The sequence below is a fragment of the Planococcus citri genome, chromosome 3 (assembly GCF_950023065.1).
Source record: "Planococcus citri chromosome 3, ihPlaCitr1.1, whole genome shotgun sequence".
NCBI classification, from domain to species: Eukaryota; Metazoa; Arthropoda; class Insecta; order Hemiptera; family Pseudococcidae; genus Planococcus; species Planococcus citri.
This window is the reverse complement of record NC_088679.1, coordinates 61,380,201-61,401,611: the sequence shown is the minus strand read 5'-3', so window position 1 is coordinate 61,401,611 and position 21,411 is coordinate 61,380,201. Positions and strand designations below refer to the sequence as shown.

Below are 21,411 nucleotides of genomic sequence, written 5' to 3'. Positions count from 1 at the left end.
TTTAAGTACGCTTTTCGTAATGTAACAAAGATTAACTACCAAACGAGAACAGAAACAGGCTAGATTAGTCGTTCTTGAAGATTTATACAACCAACAGACAGATCGTAAATTAAGTAATCTCAAATAAGCGTAAAAATTTAGCCGTTGGTGCGAAAATTTCCGCCACCTCGGGCCCATAATTATAAAATAACTTTTTCCCTGTAACAATTACATTCACCTTTGAAAACGACCTCTTCGCCTCTTCGATAGACTTTTATACACGAGCATCATAATACGACGATTTAGATTTTCAAGCAGTCGTAAAATTGATACTAGGCCACTCGAATATAGATAAAAACAAAAGTTTATCGAATAAAAATTCACCACATTCGAAAATTTCTTCTCGTGTCAATAACGTTGTTCCTTTATTTACTATCGAGTAAGTATAATAAATAATACATATATTTCATCGTAAATTATTTTTATCGGTTTCAAAAATAAATAAAAATAGCTTATTTAAAAATGTTCAACTTTTTAATGCCATTTTACTGGATTTCGCAAAATATCGCGATTCGCTAAATATTTCATTTTCGAGAGAAAAGAGGACTCGAGTGGGCTACCTTTAAACTGCTGACGAATCATTTCCCATTTAATTTCTCATTTTCGAACTAAATAAATAAGTAGGTATAATAAAACGTGGCGTACAAAAGCGTAGGTTGTGTAGGTAGGTACGTTGTACATAAATACCATACGTCTTGTTGTGGAATTGGCTCCAATCTGTGTCTATAGAGCTTTTAATTTTACCAAAATAGCCGCGCGGTTTAACGGTAGAACTTTTTCGAGTATTTTGACAAATTACTTTCTATTTGTTCGATGAGGAAATTTTTCAACAAATTTTCCTCAATTACGAGTACGGTGTCTTACTTTGGGTTAGACTGTGGTGGATAACTAGCATTAAATTTATTTTCCCCCGCAGCGAAATCATCGCTAATGGGATGTCAATGCTTTTTTCAACGCGAATGTTATATATTTCGAGTAATTTTTCTATCTATGAGTTGATAGGAGAGGGTAAAGAGTAAAAGTATTAAAGGAGAAAATTTTCAATTTCGTAGAAATTAAGAAGAAAGAAAATAGGAATGGGAGTTATTTGGGAAGAAAGAGAGGCTAGTTTTTCAAATTACTTTGGTCGAAAGAGCTGAGGTAATAAGTGGAGTGGATTTTTTGTGATTAATTTTCAATATTTTTCACTTCAAAACTATTTACTGAACTACCTACCTTATTTTATGGCAAACATCGGATTCAATTTAACAAAGTAAGAGTGGCCTGTACATAAGTCAAAAACATCTTCTCTAAAATGTTCTCTTGTAAGGAATACTTAACAAAAGAAGTATCCCAACTGGCACACACATTTTTGAACCGAACAAAAGAAAATCGAAGAGGACCCCAAAATATACCTTCCTCCATAATTTCAGACTCTGAAATTCATTTTTCGATTTTTGGTGAATTTTCAAAAATTTGAAGGATGAGTTGCATTGAGGCCAGTTTTGTGCCCTCCCACTGTGCATTTTGGCGAAAATGGCCAAAAACGATTGCACATGGTCCCACTTGAAAAAATTGGCCACTGGTTTTCCCCAAAAAATCATCAGAGGGATACCAACGACCTTTTCTGTGGTCAAGGTCTGATATTTATGTTTTTGAAATTTCAAAAAAATCAATTTCACAACCTTTCCGTTGAGCTCCAATTTTTAAAAGATTCAATTTGTGTCTCTACAACCAGTTGTGCTGGTATCAAAAAATTCGATTTCCATTTTTTCAATTTTTAATATTTTAGGAACTCCTGAAAAGATAGAAATACACGTAGTTTGTGGCAAACATGTTGTTTTGTAGTGGTTAACACTGACTCTGACTTACTCTTCCACAAATGGTTTGGAGTAAGCTCACATCCACCCTTCCTAGTACAAACCTAGTCAAGGATTTACCATTACATTGGCGCCCAACATGGGTTTCTTACATCGACCTTGCAGCTTATTCAGTTCGCTTTATGTTCACTTCTTAATAGACCAACTGTGCAATGGTAATGAAATGGCACCAACATCTCACCACTACTAACACAAAGGTTTACACGAAGTGTAATGTACTGGGTTTGGGAATGGAAATAGTCATGCGCCGGTTACCCTAGGTTACCCGCTCGGAGAGAGGGGAAGATAATCAACACAAACCAGATGACGCGCCTCCTCTCGCCTCCTCTTCTTAAGTCGCACATGCGCACTCCCATTCCCAAACCCAGTACATTAGACTTCGTGTAAAACGTTGTGTTAGTAGTGGTGAGATGTTGGTGCCATTTCGTTACGTTAGAATCCATATACACAATTGGTCTATTAGAGGAGGCAACAAGATTATTTACAAGGTCGATGGTTTCTTAGTACGAACCTAGTCAATGCTTACCACTACATTGGGCACCAATGTAGTGGTAAGCACTGACTCTGACTTACTCTCAGGCCTGGACCCACCCACCGAGTTACTGAGAGAATCTCGGTAGGCTGCAACGTATTTGGGCCGATGAGGTGAAAACTGGGCCGCTTAAAAAATTTCTGAATGAATTTTTATGCTCAGTGTCCTGCACTTTAAAAAAGGGTAGAAAAAAATTTGGCTGATTAATTGAGGAGCCCAAAATCAGGGGGCTAAAATGGGATATCTTGGTAGACCATGTGTTCTATGGGTCCGGCCCTGCTTACTCTTCCACAAATGGGTTGGAGTTGACTCGCGTCCACCCTTCCTAGTATGAACCTAGTCAGGGATTTACCACACACTCTATCAACAGTAAAGAAGACAACAAAATATTCCTTTCACAGGTTCATTGCACAATTATACTCAATTACAATCAATAGCATCAGTCCCTGCCATACATCGGATTACAACCTGGTACAAGAACAACTTAACTTATAACTTCTGCTCTCTATGCGACCATCAGAAAACTGCGAAGCAGACATTGCTGTCCATTTGGTTGTCGTCAGCTCTGGACAAACTAATTCATCCAGAGCGTGCTGCTACGCAGTGCTACCTGTGACAGAGGGCATAAAGTTCCCTGCTATGCCGAGTAATTGTGATCCGCAAATACCCTCTACAGTTTGTAGACGTATTGTGAGCAGTAGGTATTTGATTCAGAATTCATGAATTCATGTTTGAGAATCCCTGAAAAAGTTTGAATTTTTTTCAATACGTCCCTTTACCCTGAAAAAGGTCAATGACCCCAATGACCCTTTTCATTACTTCATTGCAGTTGTTCTCAATACCAATTCACAATTGACATTTTTCTTCCAAATACAGTGATTCCAAAAATTTTCAAAGTTTTAGCTTTAGTGGGATGGTACCACCCCCAAAGGTTTACAAAAGGAGCTATATGCAGTAGTTTTTGGCTGTTTTCACCAAAATTCTTTGGAAGGGGGGGCACAAAACTACCATTTATTGTCACTCATTCCTTTGGAGTAAATAAATTATTATTTTTTAAATCAACATTCCAGAAAATTAACCTGGAAATCTGAAATTTGGTTTGCATTCTATTTTTGACCCACCGAGAGCATTGGTGACGGTTTCAAACTGTCCTGAAGCCTCAAACGGATTTTCAATTTCTCCAGTTTTCAAAAAAATGATCAATTTAGTAGATACGCATTTTCAAAATCTTTTTGTGCCGGTTCAAATCCAAATTTTTTTCCGGTGATCATTTTTGAACAAAAAAAAAAAAAATGGAAATTTTCAAGAATTATAAACTCTGAAACTCAGCTGGAGGCTCCATAACGATTCAGAACCGTTACCAATGGACTTGGCAGGTCGAAAATAAGGTTCAAACTCAAACTAAAATTCAGATTTTTTTGTTCACATGGTTCGCAAACGAAGATTTTTTAGTTTTTTTCAAAAATAATTCATCTGGAGAAATTTTTTGATTTCATTTTCCTTCGTTTTTTCAAAAACTGGAGAAATTGAAAAACCGCTGGAGGTTCCAGAATGGTTTGAAACCGTCACCAATGAACTTGAGAGGTCGAAAATATGGTATAGACCAAATTCTAGCTTTCTAATTCAATTTGCTAAAATTTTGATTTTTTTTTTCTAATTCATTCAGCCCAAATTTGAATTTTCAAAAATTTGTCAAAAATCGAAAAATAAATTTCAACACTTTACATTTTGGATTAAGATACATTTCAGAGTCCTTTTTTGATTGTCTTTTGTTTGGGCCGAAAATTTGCGTGCCAGTTGGGATAATTTCTATGTTAGACGAGTAGAAAAATCATAAATTTTTAGGAAAAAATTCAAATTCATTAGGTATTGCAAAGTACAATTTGCTCAGTTCCCAAAAAAATGAGTTGAAAAACGTAGTACTCTTCATCCTTTTAAAATCAAAAAAATCATTGAATTTGAAGAGAATTATATTTTTTGGGGTTGGAATATTTGTATCTCAATAACTAGAAATTATGGAAAAATTGACTGAAAATTAAATACCTACCTAATTCACATTTTACTGCAATGAGAAATTTTTCGCCTCACATTATTTCCCACAAATCTCTTGATATTTTTTTTTTTTCAAAACTTGAAATACTACCTACTTACCTAGTAGGTACCTACGTAAACGTATTATAAAAAGATTCTCCTGCTGTAAACAACGAATTTTTCCAAGCCACACTTTTTTCTTTTTCAGGGGCTCCTAAATTACTGAAAATGAAGAAACGTTAATGAAAATAAAAGATTGGATTGAGAGACGATTTTTGGTCAAAAATGGGAAAAAAGAACAAAAAAAAGAAGGTAAAATTGGAATAAAAAAAACTTGGTGTGGCTTTTTCACTAATTTTCAATTCCATCTATAGTAAATATAAGAACCAAATGTAAAACATTAGTTGAACAGATTGATTATCAAGATCGTAATGAATGTTTATTTACATAACGCGATTCGAGAAGTTACAACCGAAAGAACACCAATGCTAAATAGCCAATAATATGTGACGCTACATATACATCCCCCCTTTAAAATAAATAATGAATAAATTATTAGATATTATAATACAACTGATTTCTTAAAAAAACTTAAGTTTAGGAACGATCTGAATTACATAAATAAGCTGGCTTTAAACGATCTACAGAAACATTAACATGTTTACCTTTAATCAAAATTTCAAAATTTTTATCATTTTTTTTAACAACTTTGAAAGGTCCTAAATAAGGTTGTTGAAATGAAGTTTTTACTTCACCAGGAAGACGTAGAGTAGTACCATAAATCATTTCAGCTGGGCAAGTGTTCAAGTCTTCTTTGATAGAACAGCGAAGCCCTAATAAAATTGATGGAAGAAGTTCTACCCAATTATTAGTATATTTGCATTTAATGGCTTGTTTCAAAGTTCTATGAAACCGTTCTATAAGACCATTGGAGGATGGATGAAAAGCTGTAGTGTGGATAACTTTGGTACCCATTAAACATGCTAAAGATCGAAAAAGGTTAGATTCAAACTGACGACCTTGATCAGTAGTGATTTTCAATGGAATGCCAAATCTACAGAACCAACCTTGAAATAATGTTTTTGCAACCGTCTCAGCAGTTTGATCTTTAATTGGAAAAACTTCAGGCCAATGAGAAAAACGATCAATTGCTGTTAAACAATATCTAAAGCCATCGCATGAAGGTAAGGGTCCAACCAAGTCAATATGAATATGATGAAAACGTTCTGACAATACAGGAAAATTGGACAATTCTGTTCGAGTATGCTTATGAATTTTTGACCTTTGACATGAAATACATTGTCTTACCCAATGATTAATATCTTTATTGATACTGGGCCAAACATAACGTTGAGATATAATTTTACGTGAAGCTCTAACACCAGGATGGTTTAAATTATGAAAAGTGTCAAAAATTTTACGGCGAAACAGAAGTGGAACAAAAGGCCTATAACGACCTGTAGAAATATCACAATATAGTGTTTTTTCTGAATCATGTAAAGTACATGGGACAAGAGTTAGAGAAGATTTTGAATTATTTTCCAACAAGCTTCGAAATTCAACATCATTAGCTTGAGCAATTGCTAATTCTGTATAATTAATCACATCAGGTGTTGTAATTGTTTCAATTCTTGAAAGAGCATCAGCGACAACATTATTTTGACCAGATATATGACGAATATCTGTGGAAAATTGTGATATAAAGTCCAACTGTCGCAACTGACGAGGAGAAGCCTTACTTAGTTTTTGATGAAATACATATGTTAAAGGTTTGTGATCAGTGAATATATAGAAATTCCTGCCTTCTAATAAATATCGAAAGTGTTTAATTGTTTCAAAAATAGCCAACAATTCCTTGTCATAAACACTATAGTTGAGTTGAGAAGGGGATAGTTTTCTAGAGAAAAATGCTAAAGGTTGCCAATTATTATCAACAAGCTGTTGAATTACTCCTCCAATACCAAACTCTGAGGCATCCACCATGATTGATAACTCAGCATCAGGAGATTGATGGACCAATAATACTTTAGAAGCTAAACCAAGTTTCAATTTCTGAAATGCATCATCTAAAATATCATTCCATTGAATGAGAGATCTATCATTTTTCCTACGACCAGCAATTAATTTCTGTAAAGGAATTTGTAATTCTGCCATATGAGGTATAAATCGATTATAGTAATTAACTATACCTAAAAAACTACGTAGTTGATCAACTCTAGTCGGAATAGGATAATTTGAGATGATTTCAATTTTATCTTTCAAAGGTTTCATTCCATCAGGTGAAATTTCATGACCTAAAAACTTTACAATAGAAGCACCAAAACAACATTTTGCTACATTTATAGTAACGCCATAATCCTGTAAACGTTTGAATAGTATTTCTAAATGCCGTAAATGTTCACTTTCAGAGGTAGATGCCACAATAATATCGTCAATGTAAACAAAAACGAAGTCTAAATCTCGGGTAAGCTCATGCATAAATCTTTGAAATGTTTGAGCAGCATTACGTAAGCCAAAAGGCATGAAAGGGAATTCAAACAACCCAAATGGGGTGGTGATGGCAGTTTTCTCAATATCTGCTTCGTTAACAGGTATTTGTTGATAAGCTCTGTAGCGGGAAACCTAGTAAAATTCAAATTTGCGTATTTACCAAAAATAGTAATTTTTGGTTGGGAATTTTTAGAAGTATAGAAATATAGACTAATCTATACCACTTTGCCTGTTCTGGATATCTTTTTAAGCACTGGGATGTGATCAATTAATAGCTTGTAAATTATAAGGTGATATCTCTTGCAATCTGATAACTAGCTCATAGAAACCTCAGGGTCGTGATAGATTGCAGACAGATTTAAAATTTGTTTTGGTACTACATAATAATAATTATACAGAGTTGGGCTCATTTTTATAAGATGAATTTCTATAAGATGTCTTCATATGGTCGAAATTAGCAACGACTGCTGGGAAATTAGTCGAAAATCAAGATTTTCGACTTTTATACTTACGACTTGATATCATTATAAGATGAAAATATTTCGACGATTCGATGTTCAAAATGATCATTTTGAACATTTGTTATGTTTACACGAATTATACACTCAAACTAACTATGATAGGAATAAATCAAGAACACACAAATAACTTCGTAACACACGATCTAATTGGTTTGAAACGCATCGCAATACCAATTCTTGCTCACCATTTAAGGGAGGAAATTGAAGGTTATTTGACTATTTCGTGGAAAAAATAGATTTTGGAAAACTTAGGTCAATAACACGGGAAACTTATCAGAATAAACCTAGGACTGTTGTGAACTCGGGATACTTAGGTCAATAACACGGGAAACTTATCAGAATAAAACTTAGGTCAATAAACTTAGGTCAATAACACGAGGATGCTTAGGTCAATAAGGAAATAATAAAGGAAAAGGAAAATAATAAGACGAACTCCACAATAAATTTACGAAGGTGATCTGAGAACGTAAAGAAAACACCAACGACCCCCTGGGGAACACACACGTCTGGAATTTGGATTGCAATTCCTCATTGGGCTGGTCCATTATAAGCTGCGATACTATAAGATGAGAGGTCGAATGCATCAACTTGATCTGGAAATTTTACTAAGTCCAGAGAACTGAAACTTAGTAAAATTATTGGCGTCGAAAAGAACCGGAACGGAACGGCCTGCTGTGTTGGGAGCTAGTCCCAAGCACAGCTCTGGACACGACAGCATATAAAACAACACAGGAACCAATATTGCCGACTGCTACTTGCCCATGAGTGTAGGTGCCTCTCCCCGGGGTCAATAGCTAATCGGGAGTCTTATTGTAACCTTGGACAAGAACTAAACAACAGTTGAAAGCTGAATGGGAACTGAACAAAAGCTGAATGAGAACCGAACAAAAGCCAAACAAGAACTGACGTTTTGATGTTTTTTAGATCGCTTGTTAACAATATATGAATCTTTAGGAAAGGATAGGAAAAGTAGGGGTAAGTTGTGCGCGCGCCGAATGTCGTGATTGGCTATAGCGTTACCCCCAGAAATAGTAGGAACGAATAGGAAGTCGATTGAGTGACGCAATATTTGCATACGATTGCATCATACACGGAAATCTGATGTAATATTTCCGAAGATTGCGTCATCTTTTATTAGGTAGGTAAATCGACTGGATAGGTAGGCAAGGAGGTCGACGGGGTCAATATACAATCGAGTGGTCATTAAAATCGCGTAATATTTCGACATCTCAGGGATCCGCAAAATATTTCTTCGTGTATCGAGGGAGAAAAATAACAGTGAATTTTCTCCCAAGTATAAGTTGATAGATTTTGGCGTGATATTTTCTCCCACGTAGTCGGCATAAAACGTATATAATTCCATGGTTTTGAGGTCGATGTTTTCTCCCAGTGTAGGTGGAAGAAAAGTGATATTTTTCTCCCAGTATAAGATGAAATATTACGTTTTCTCCCAGTATAGGTGGTTGATTACTAACAGCTTTCTGTCACCGTATATGGGAGAAATTAATTTGTTTTCTCCCAGTATAGGCGACTTAAATGTGATAATTTTCTCCCATTACAGCTCTTACCAGATCAATTGTAGAAAAAATTGATTTGCCATACAGAAGACTGGAACAATCCTGAGCATGAGGTAAAGGATATCTATCTGGTTTAGTTTTTTTGTTGAGATTCCGATAATCACCGCAAGGTCTCCAAGAATTATTCTTCTTTGCAACCATGTGTAAAGGACTTGCCCAAGAACCTTTTGAAGGACGACAGATACCTAATTTAATCAAAGAGTCAAAAGTTTCCTTTGCCACTTTGAACTTGGCTGAATTTAATCGTCTGGGGGCGCAAAAAACAGGAGGACCTCTAGTTTCAATGAAATGAACTGTTGAATGTTTTACTTTTGAAGAATCCAAAAAACGTTCTTGAGTAATTGAGTGGTACTTTTTCAACAGTTCTGAATAAGGTGATTTTTGAGAAAGAGTAGAAATATGAGAAATGTTAGATTCAAATATTTTCCCTTTAGATGAACATTTAGTAGTTAAATCAATAATTTGATTACCTCGAAGATCAAGTAAGAGACCGAAATTATAAATAAAATCTGCACCAATAATGGGAGTATTAATATCAGCAATTTGAAATTCCCATTGGAAAATTTTTTGAAGATTAAGACTAACACGAATTGATTTAGTACCATATGTCTTAATTTCCGAATCATTTGCACCATACAATTTAAGCGAACTTAAAGTTAATTTATTTTTATCAAAAAAATTTGATGGTAAAATCGAAACGTCCGCTCCAGGATCAATCAAAAAATTAATTTTTGTAATAGGATCTACAATAAATAGGCGACGTTTTTTAGAAACAACGCAAGCCGTCGCATCTACACGCTGTTTATCTAGTTTTCCGAAAAAGAAATTGAAGTACCTTTTTTCTTCTGTACAAAATTACAAGGTGGTACACATCGATTCGCTTTGGATCTAAATTTTGCATGATACCAACAAAGATCTTTGTTACCGCTATTACCTGGAGTTGGACTTCTATGACGTAAATTCACATAAGAACGTGATCGAGAATTTGAACGTGAACGTGAAGAGCTTTTTGAATTGTTGATCCGAAGTAATTTATCCAATTTTGATTCCAGCGAACTCATTCTGCTTTCCAGTTCAGATTCTTGTTTAGAAACTGCAAGAATGTTATTTTTTTTAAAACCTGGAATACCTCCGATTTGATCAGCCAACTTGCCCAGTTCAGTCAAATTTTCGTTTTTAGAAATTAGAACTGCTTGAATGTGAGGGTCTAATTTCTGTAACCATAATGTTTTTAATAGAGAATTCGAAATATTCGATCCAGCCAGTTCTTTCATATTTTTCAATATTTGTGATGGTTTTGAATCATCATTGGAATTGGTTTGAAGTAACTTACGAGCAAGCTCGTCTTCACTGTCAGCAAATGACTCGATTAATCTTGTTTTCAAAGTTTCATATTTACCTTGATTAGGCGGATTGAGAACAATATCACTTACTGCATTTAGAATTTCGCTTTCAATATGTCCTACAACGGTGTTGTATTTTGTAAGATCAGAAACAATATTTGCATTCGAAAACTGCGACTCTATTTGCGCAAACCATAATCTGGGATTGATCTTCCAAAACGGAGGACATTTAATGGCGACTCTTGCAACATGCAATTGTTGTTGATCATTTGCGTCTTCGAATACTTCTCCGTCACCAGGCATTTTATTTTGAATCGGGGTCACCAAATATAGTAAATATAAGAACCAAATGTAAAACATTAGTAATGAACAGATTGATTATCAAGATCGTAATGAATGTTTATTTACATAACGCGATTCGAGAAGTTACAACCGAAAGAACACCAATGCTAAATAGCCAATAATATGTGACGCTACACATCGATTACTTATGATCAAACGAAAGATGAAATACAAGACAAACAATCAGAAAACAAAACTAAACTGCAACAATAAACAAAACCAGTCACCAAAATAATCCAAAACTGCGAAGAGAAAACGAGACACCTCTCAACATAATCTCAATATCAGTAAATATTTAATTCGCTCGGACGGAAATTAATATCGATACCGCAGAATCCATATTATTGTTATAATCCAACAAGCCTGAAGCTCAGTTCGGTATCAGGACCAAGCTGCCATCAACGTAGTACTAGTATAAAATCAATTCGCGAAAATTAATTAAACTATTAACTCGTTTACGGTACATGTGGTCTAAACGCTGTGATGAAGAAACCAATGAGAAATAATAGCAAGTGGGAGGTATATCACAGCAGCAAGAAATTGCACCAAGACACACGCAGGGGCAAAAACATCTTCTTCAATGACCGTTAACGAAGTCGAAGCCAAATCGGTTATATCAATTGTACAATTTGATTTAATCTTCGCAAGTCGAAGCCAAATCGGTTATATCAATTGTACAATTTGATTTAATCTTCGCTTATTTGAATTCAGACTGAGACAAACGAGAGTTTGGAAACATATTGCGAAAAAAGGGGATAACAAAACGCAGCTGTGAAATTACTCCTTATATATTATATACTCCGTCATTTTGAATCGAACACCGAACCAAAAAAGAGACCGAAATTAAATCGGTTAAATTTTGAATTTTTCATTTCATGCAAATACGAGTATCTATCTACGTAGTGTACAGTAAACGTCGTATCTTCTGCTATACAATGATGCAGAGAATCGTCGAAAAAGATAACTCTGTATACTATACCACGAGACGGCGAAGTTACAGAATTAATTTTTATATTTGGTTTTTCTTCTTTTTGCTTCCACTGTCTCTGTTTCGTGCTGCGTTGCGCGCCGTATTAAATTGAAAACCGACGAATAATTCACATTAGTCGATCCATAAATTCGCTTCTTATATTTTTTTCCAACTCGAAACTTGAGTAATAAAAAGTTGGAAATTTCTTTCATTCTGACTTAACAACGCAGATTTATGCGGCAAGTATTCTTTTGTTTTATTTACAGCGTAAAAAAAATAATACACGGTGGTGTATCGCGATTCGCGCAAACGAATACGCCACCAGAGAAGCTATCGTCTAAATCAATTTTAACGTTAACGGTTTACACGTCGAATTCGACGAGAGAAGAAAAGGTACCTATACGAATCGGCACGATATGTGAAAAGTAAAGCAAGAAAACATCGTCGAACCATATCTGCAAAGTACCATACACCTTTAAAAATCGCGAAACGATGAAAAAAACTACACACTGGGACTCCTTGGAATAATAAATGTTAGCAATATTTGACGTAGGTATACACGCTCCTATCGCTGTTATATGCGGTATATAGGTACACAATTGCAGCTTTCTTCACGAGCCCCCCTTCCCTCAACCCCAATTCCAAAGCTTCGCTCGACAGAAGATATTCGTCGCGTACAATACAATCATGTAACCGACGCCAATTTATAAAGCTTTTAAAGTATCAATTATTAGTAACGCAATAAACTTCTCGAATATCCAACTTTTCCATATAAACGTGAAACGTGCACTCGTTTAAGTTTACTTTTGCCAAGCCGAGCCGAGTTCCACCACCGCGTACAGCAACACCGACCCCCTGCCCCCCACCCCCGACCACGACGACAGTCTCGGGAAGTAATAAAAGCTGCGCTAGACGTTCGATGTTGACTTTTGCGATATAGCTTTTGAACTGCCTGCCTTTTCATCAAGCAACTTATCATTATTCTGTCATCCGCAATATGTAACTTAATGTCGTCGTCTGTATGGCCGACCTAATCGCGCCAAAAGCCGCTATTAAATTCTACGAGATGTGAAAAATACTCATACAGTAACTATAGGCGCTCTCTGTTTACAAATATCTCGTACTAATTGTCGATTAAAAATCTCTACGTACGCGAATTAGTCGAGCTAGGTTGATGATTTGTGCGAAAGTATCTAATTTTTCGGTATTTTTTTCATGTTTTTTTTTTTTGGGGGGGGGGGGTGTGTGATGAGAAGGCCTTTTAACAATCTAGGATGCAACCCTTATTAACAAGGAGATCATTTTGGTTTGAAAAAAATCAGCTGCCCGATGAAAAGATTGAGGATTCCAGAAGGTTTTGAATTCTCCAAAATGACTCAAACATTGCATTAATAATTGATGAATAAATCAAATTGCTAGATTCTGTAGAATTTTGAAGAGTGAATTTTGTCTGATTTTACAATACCTAGTTGATAACTTTTAAGAACTTGCACCAAAATTCCATTCAATTTCAGACATCATGCTACACTTTTGCAAACGTGAAAAAAATTACTACCTAATCTTCGGAATTTTAACTTGCATTAAACTGGACTTGATAAGAACTTGAAATAAAATTGATAAATTGCCTAGAGGCCACATAGGTAAACATATGACCTTGAGACACCAGACAGACAGGTCAATGACCTCAAAAGGTTAGACAGGCAGATAGACAGCCTTGAGAAGCCCGATTGCAAACAGGTCAATGCCCTCAAAAGACCAGACATGCCGATAGACGACCTTGAGAACAGCAGAAATACGGGTCAATGACCCCAAAATGCCGGGTTGGGAGACCGACGGAGTCAATGACCTTGAGAGTTCTGACAGGCAAGCGGGGCAATGAAATTAAAAGGCCAATGGACACATATGTGACCTTGAGAAGCCAAAGAGCCTGGTCAATGACTTCAAAAGGTCAGGTGGGCAGACAGACGGAGTCAATGACCTTGAGAGTCCTGACAGGCAAGCGTGTCAATGAAATCAAAAGGTCAATGGGCACACAGGTGACCTTGAGAGTCCTTACAGACAAGCGTGTCAATGAAATTAAAAGGCCAAGTGGCACACAGGTGACCTTGAGAAGCCAAACAGCCTGGTCAATGACCTCAAAGGGCCAGACAGGCAGACATCTACGACCTTGGAGTCCAGACAGATGGGTCAATGACCTTGAGAGTCCTGGCAGACGACATTGAAAAATCAGACAGACGGGTCAATGACCTTGATAATTCAGTCAGGTGATCTTGAGAAGTCTGAGAGATGGGTCAATGACCTTAAAAGATTGACAGACAGACATCTACGACCTTGAGAGTCCAGACAGGCGGATCAATGACCTTGAGAGTGCTGGCAGATGACATTGAAAAATCAGACAGAAGGGTCAATGCCCTTGAGAATCCAGTCAGGTGACCTTGAGAAGTCTGAGAGACGGGTCAATAGAGCGGAAACCTGGTCCGGATAATCAGACCAGATCTGATTAGATCAAATTTTGGTTCAACGATCCACGTCCCGCGTCCGTACAGAAATATCTCTCACCAGGCCGGAGCCGGGCGTCAGGCTGCGAAATATATCCGCATAAAGCTCGGGCTTGGTTCGGATCAAACTGAAAACCCGATTCGGATGATCGTATCTGATCGAGCATAAAGTCAACTTGACGAGAAAAGATATTCATGATTTAAAATACTGTCCTCGGAGGAGAAGTTCCAAGAGCCAGCATCGCATCGGATTCGGTCGGTGTTGGTACATTTGATTGCCAACAATTTGAATAAACTTCGCTATCACGAACTATACGCTCATCGACGATTTATGTATTCAGCTCGTCTACATAACAAATCTGACACCCAATAAGCATTTCGACGATAAAAATTCTGTTTACATAAAACATATCCGAATCGCGCGCGCAAATTCAGTCTGAACAGACAACGACGTGGTTTTGAATTCATCATCGTGTTGTCACGAATTCGCCCTTTTATTACTTTACAATATAAGATGTCGCTATTTTATTGCTTTTAAAAATAACCTTCCCTTTACTCCTCTTTCGTCTCGTTTGTCAGCGTTTCTTTTTTTTTCACTCAGCAAATTTCAAATGTTACAAGATTTTCGAGTTTTTGAAAAATATACACGTTCGTTATTACGCGATTGAATTACTATTATTGGGACTTTTTTCTATATTATCGAATTTATTACCTATTGTTTCGTCAATGTTCTTCGATTACAGAGAAAGGAAATCTTTCGAGTATTTGCAGAGAGTAGAGGTAGAGGTAGAGGTAGAGGAAGTATCGGTCACGTACTTCATTGGTAAAGAAAATTGACTGCGTTCTTTAATCTACTAAAAAGATAATTTTGTGAAATGATCAATGAATGGCAAAATGTCCGATTAGTCTTCGAAAGAAAAAATTACTCTACGTCAGAGTATTTTTTTTACAGCAAATTTTCAATGCCTTTCTTCTTTGAAAAGTTAGGGGCCATTCCCGTCAATCCGACCAAAAAGTGATAAGGGGGGAGTAGCGATTTTTTTGAAATTTTTCTTGTGGAAAGACCTTTTGAATGGATGACCAATGGCGCAAATCGCAGCCCTCTAGCCCCTTTTCAAAGGCTCCTAGGGGGTGTCAAAGTTATAAGTGAACATAAAATATCATTTATTTCAACAGTGGATAACTCGATAACCACGATACCTACCAAAATGGAACTTGTTCCAATAGGTTAAGGGTTTTGAAAGGCTTTTTGGTGATATCATACAAATCAGTGTTGCCACTTTTTTTTGTATAAAAAATTAGCTACATTATGGACAACTTTTCATGCTGAACAACATATTGAAAAATTGTTATGGCATTATTTTGTAAAGCCGATTTAAAAAATTGAAAGTTTGCGAAAAAATTCGATTTTTTTATTTAAAACATGAAAAAAGGGTTTGATTGGCGAAGACAACCCGTTTGACCTCTATTTTTATGTATCCGTTGAGAAAGTTGAAGAAACTATTTCACTTGATGAAATAAATTCATCACAAAAAAATCCAGATTCAAAAAAATTCGAAAAAGAAACAAATTTTAATTTTTTTGCTATGAGTGTAATTTTTATCAACTTTTTTACAAAATACGTTAGAAAAAGGTCAAAATAAGACAACTGAATATATTTAAAGTTTTTTTGGTGTTTGGAATTGAAAACTAATTTTTTTCAAATTTTGATTTTTTTTGGGATGGTTTTATTTCATTGAGTGAAAGGGTTTTTTCAATATTTCAACAGATATGTAATAATAGGAATCAAATGGGTCAACTTCGCCAATCAAAACTTGTTTTTATGTTTTAAATCAAAAAATCATATTCTTTCCCGCAAACTTTAAATTTTTTAAAATCGACTTTATGAAACAATGCCCAACCATTTTTTTTTTGACCAACCAATTGGAGGTCCTACACGGAGCTTCCTTTATGCAGATGACTTGGAGCTCACAGCACAGTGTAACACATTTATAGAGGTGGAAGACACGCTGAATCAGCCAATAAAAGAACTCGATGAATACTATATAGCTAACCACCTGAGGCCAAACCCATCCAAGACAGAAACCCGTTTGTTCCACCTATAGACACTGGAACTACAAGATGCACAACTGCCAATCACAGCGGTAAGGGGAATCATGTAAAAATTTGTGAAACGTTTTTCCAAACAGTCCCTGTAGAGGCGCTGATTGTCATTTCCCTACTGGACAACGCGGGTATTGACGCGGCAGGGGGAAGTATTTGTGAGCAATAGTTTCAGTGGTTTACTCGCTAGAGACGCTGATCATCATTTCCCAGTTTTCCCTACTGGGCAACGCGGGTGTTGGTGCAGTAAAGGGAATGGGATAACTTTTTACCAGATCCCCTAACGTCTGCCCCACCAGTTGTTCACCTTGTAGTTCCAGCGTCTATAGTTCCACCTGCAAAACTGTGAGGCCAAGAGACAGCTCAACATCCAATGGGGAAACACTGCACTGAATCACAACAACCACCCCAACTATCTAGGAGTGACACTGGATAGATCACTCACCTACCAGTAACACTGTGAAAATACCAAAATGAATGTGGCTGCTAGAACAAACCTGAACCAAAAGCTGGTAGGTAGCAGATGGGGAGCTACACCACAGGTCCTGCATACATCTGTTCTAGCACTGTGTTATTCAGTTGCAGAATACTTTTGCCCAGAATGGGGACAATTAACACACGCTAAAAAAGTGGATGTACCCCTGAATGAACCCTGTTGATTGGAGACAGGGTGCCTCAGACCAACTCCACTCACAGCTCTGCATTGTCTTGCAGGGATTGCACTACCAGAGGTACATAGGGAGGTGGCCTCCAGAACAGAAAAACTAAAGCAACACAACCTCCTACACCCCATGTATGGCTACAATGAATTAGTATTGACTGTGAAGACGCGCCAGCCAAGCAAAAGCGAGGCTGCATGATCAAGTATCCGAACACAGCAGGAGCTAACTAGTAGTGAGATCTGGCCTATCAAGGACACACAGTGTCTATAGGTGTGTGGGCCAGGCATGCTGCCCTGACTTGCAAATCATCGAACCAGCAAAGAAGATACCAGCAGCAAAGCGGACAAAGAGGAAGCCAAGCTAGCACCTGACAACACCAAATCCGAAGATGACATCAAGCAGTGAAGCGGACAAAGAGGAAGCGGAGCTTGCAGAAACCCCAATCGTGACAATACCACCGGATGAGTCAAACACCAGCAAAGAGGATGCCAGCAGTGGAGTGGACTAAGAGGAAACCGAGCTGCCAAAAACCAGACAGTAGAAGTTACCTTTTAGTTTTTAAGTTATGAAGAAGAATGTTATCTTTTATGTTACTAAAGTTAAGTTAAGTTGTAAATAAGAAGAGTGGCGATGATCCATAGTTAACGATTGAAAAGTGTCGATTATAAGGTGACTTTGATGCAGCCAAACTGGACCAGGCAATTGACTATGAGGGGATGAAGTTCCTAGAATACTGGGGCAAGAAGGGAATTTAGATAGTCAACCAGACAAGAGAAAAAAAAACAATTTTTTAATATGTTGTTCAGCATGAGAAGTTGTCCATAATATACCTACTTCTATTTTTTCAGAATTTTTGAGAGTTAGAATGGTAGGAAAACTACGTTTGGAAACTTTTCGAGCTAATTTTTTATGCAAAAAAAGTGGCTACACTGATTTTTATGATACATATCACTAAAAAGCCTTTCAAAACCTTCAACTATTGAGAAAAGATGAAAAAGATCCATTTTAGAAATTATCCTGGTTATTGAGTGCTCCACTGCTGAAATGGATGATATTTCAAGTTCACTGAAAACTTTGATAACCCCTAGCAACCTATAAAAAAGGCTTGAGGGCCACATTTTGCGTCATTGGTCATCCCTTTAAAAGGTCTTTTCCACAGGGGAAAATTTCAAAAAAATCGGACACCCCCCCCTTACCTCTTCTTAGTTGAATTGATCCTAAGAATACCTACACAATTTCTAAAATTTTTCGTGAGTTGAAGCAATCTTTTTAAAATTATAAAAACGCTACATTTTTTTTCAAAACGACTACCTACTTTCTTTTTCAGCAAACTTCCAATCAAAATTCCCACTCACATTAATTCATTTCATTCTCTAATCTCATTAAAAAGACTCAAATTCCTCGAAATCACTTTCGCATTACACCAACTTGAAAAAAAAATGTTACCATCGTTAAAAAAAAAATAAATACCCACCTAGATTAGTGATACAAAAACCAAAACACAATTACAAAAATTAATTAACGCATACCTCGTAGTCAATCAACCCCGATACCACGGGCTGTTTTCTTTCAATCGAAATAATCGAGTGGAATTTGACGAGATTAAAGTTCATAATTCGGTTATCTCATCAAGCGGTCAATTTGAAAGAAGGAAAAAGCTACGAACTCGCTTTTGGGCTCAGGCTCAAAGCAGCGTCGAGATATGCTTTTGTGCTGAAAAACAGGCTTATATAGTTGGGTACATTTTGTAGCACATCTAAAGAGTCGAATATAAGGCGCGTAATCAAGTGTTATTAATATGATGATACGGTAGTTGTAGGTAAAGTATTCGAACATTCGCACAAGTTGGAAGTATGCAGGCTAAGTATGCAGCTGAGCGTCTCTCTATTCGTGCGTAAAAGAGGTTATTTAATGGCAATGAAATTTCAAAGTAAACAACGCACCGGCATCTCCATTCTCCAGCATCTCTTTAGAACATTGAAAATCACTCGGCCACGATACCAAAACGGACAAGTTGAGTAAATTGTTTTGCATTTGTATCAGTGTACGTTTATTCCCTGGCGAATGGACCAAATAATATAAGGACGATTGCTTATAAGCTGCGGGTAGCCACCTATATGTATAGGACAAACCGTAAATTATTTTTGTACTTTGTCCCGGATAGAATGAGATAATTCATCGATATAGTCGAATGCTTTTGTTGAAATGCTGCGAACGGGCGATAGACGACCTTGAAAACTAGGTATGTACATGCAACGGTAACCCTTTTTCGGTTTGGGAAAAAATATACGATTTTACCATTGGCGTTGGATTATTTTATTTGGGTATACGAAGGTGGATGGTGGCGCGAGCCGAGCGGAGCGTTTTTAATCGTAAGCTAAAGAAAAAGGCCGCCTGTTCTTTTTCGCGAAGTGAGAAAAAGGCTCTCGCTCTCGCTCTCGGTATAGCGAATAAATCAGCCGAAAATATCGGTCCGGTTAACCGTGTAAATAAGGGTTCTTGAAACAAGCTCGTGCACAACAGAGGTGGAGGAAGACACATGGCAGTCCAAGCAGAACAATAAGTTTGGAAGTTTTCCTTTCAACGCGAAAAGCCCCTTTCTGTTTACTAGATTCGTGCCCTCCGATCTGCGAAGATAGAGCTCGATAATTTATGAAAGGAGTTGGAAAGTCTTTTGTTTTTGTAGAAAACCATTATAGCGGATTAATAGCGAACTTGTCCATTAGTAATTTATTTTGAAAAACGTCCGCGCTATACCTCTTCATTTTATTGTTTTATATATTTTTGTCTGCTGCGCTGCCGGCGGCTGCAGAGGGCGCTGCGACGCGAGCAGAGCGTAGCTTCTGCTCCAGCAGCTCGAATACACGATGAATTTTGACAACGAGACGAGCGCTACGGAGGTATATTATACTTTTTTTTCCACTCGGTATAAACCTTGGTCTGATTTATGACTTGAAAAAAAAAACGAAAAAAAAAAAAGAATCGAGTATTTAAAGATTATCCTAACTAGGGGTTTTTATAACTTTTCCGTGAAAAAAGCCATAGGAAATGGACTTTTCGTGCTTTAAATTTCTCCTTTTTAATTTCACCGCAAGAAAAGCCGGCCGGTAATACAAAAGGTACCGTGTGCGATGCAATACACGTCGAGTGTTTATGATTTTTCGCAGCTCATAAATTAAAAGTGGAAAAAAAACTTGATGGGTGAATTTTTAAATTCGGACTATGGTATTTTTTTCCTGGATTAAATCTGCTGTACGTGTTTGGTGGGTACTTTTTTCATGACAGTGACGCTGACTTTTGGGCTATTCTGTTTGGAAAGTGTGAGTTACGAGAACTCTTTAGCATCCTAGTCGAGTTGCTGACCTTGAACTTTTGGAGATGTGGGCAGAATTTGCCAACCATAGGGAAACATTTTCATATCGTATGCCAAATTTGATGACCTCTGAATGATTCTAAATTTGATTCTCTACAATTTCGATCACCTATTATCAATTTTTTCTCGAAGGATTTCATTCTCGAAAAAAATTTATTATCAAGCAGATATTATTATGTTTTTCAAAAATGAGAGTATTTCAGAGCATCACAGTTTGCCTTCCTTTTCCCCCAAAAAATTTTGAAATTTGGTAGAGGACTTTATTTTGAGTTGAAAGTCACCCAGAAACAATTTTAACCCCCGAGGTGCACCTGGAGGGAAAATATAACTCCACAAATCCTATGCTATTGCTACCAATTTTTTATTGAAAATTTACAAATCGACTATTTTTGCATATAAATTTGTGTTTTGAAAATATTTTCTCCTCTATTAAGTAGTTTTTTTCGTACCCAATTCAAAACATGAAAAAATGTACTTACTTTCCAAAACTGTGAGAGGGATATTTTAAGATAGGTACACTGTGCCAATTTTTTGATCACTGATGCCAATTTCAGAAAATCGAGGTGAAATTGGAAATGATTGAAAATTGGTGCCATGCCACTGTATTCTCAAATATTTCTCAAGTTTCAAGAATGGAGGAGAAAAATTTCGAAATTAAGTAACAAATCGAACGATCGTCCAAAAATGCACCATCGTGTCAAATCTTGAATTCTAAATTTCGTTTTCTAATTTTTGACAAATTTTTAAAAATTCAATGAGTTATTTTCCATGAAAAAAGTCAGAATTTGATTTAAATTGTGGCAATTTTGGATGCTGAATTTCGTTTTCTGACTTTTGAAGATTTTCTATCAAAAAAAAAATCAGAATTTGATCAAAATTGTGACAGAAAATCTAACTCGAGAAATTCTGAAGCCTTCAGGGTAAAATTTACCACTTGCTTCCTAGTTTTTGAAAAAATTGTATAAAGAGGGCAAAATCAAATTCAAACTCGGATTTACTCTTTTTGTGACCTATTTGATGGATTTCAACTCAAATTTTTGAAATCCAATTCTGCTAATTCACATTCAACAA

General features: G+C 36.5%; 1 protein-coding gene across 4 annotated transcripts in view; it reads right to left on the bottom strand.

Moving 5' to 3' along the window:
* LOC135841720 (acetylcholine receptor subunit alpha-like) overlaps positions 1 to 21,411 on the bottom strand; it is a 406,867-nt gene that overhangs the window by 57,163 nt on the left and 328,293 nt on the right. The gene's annotated exons all lie outside the window — the stretch shown is intronic.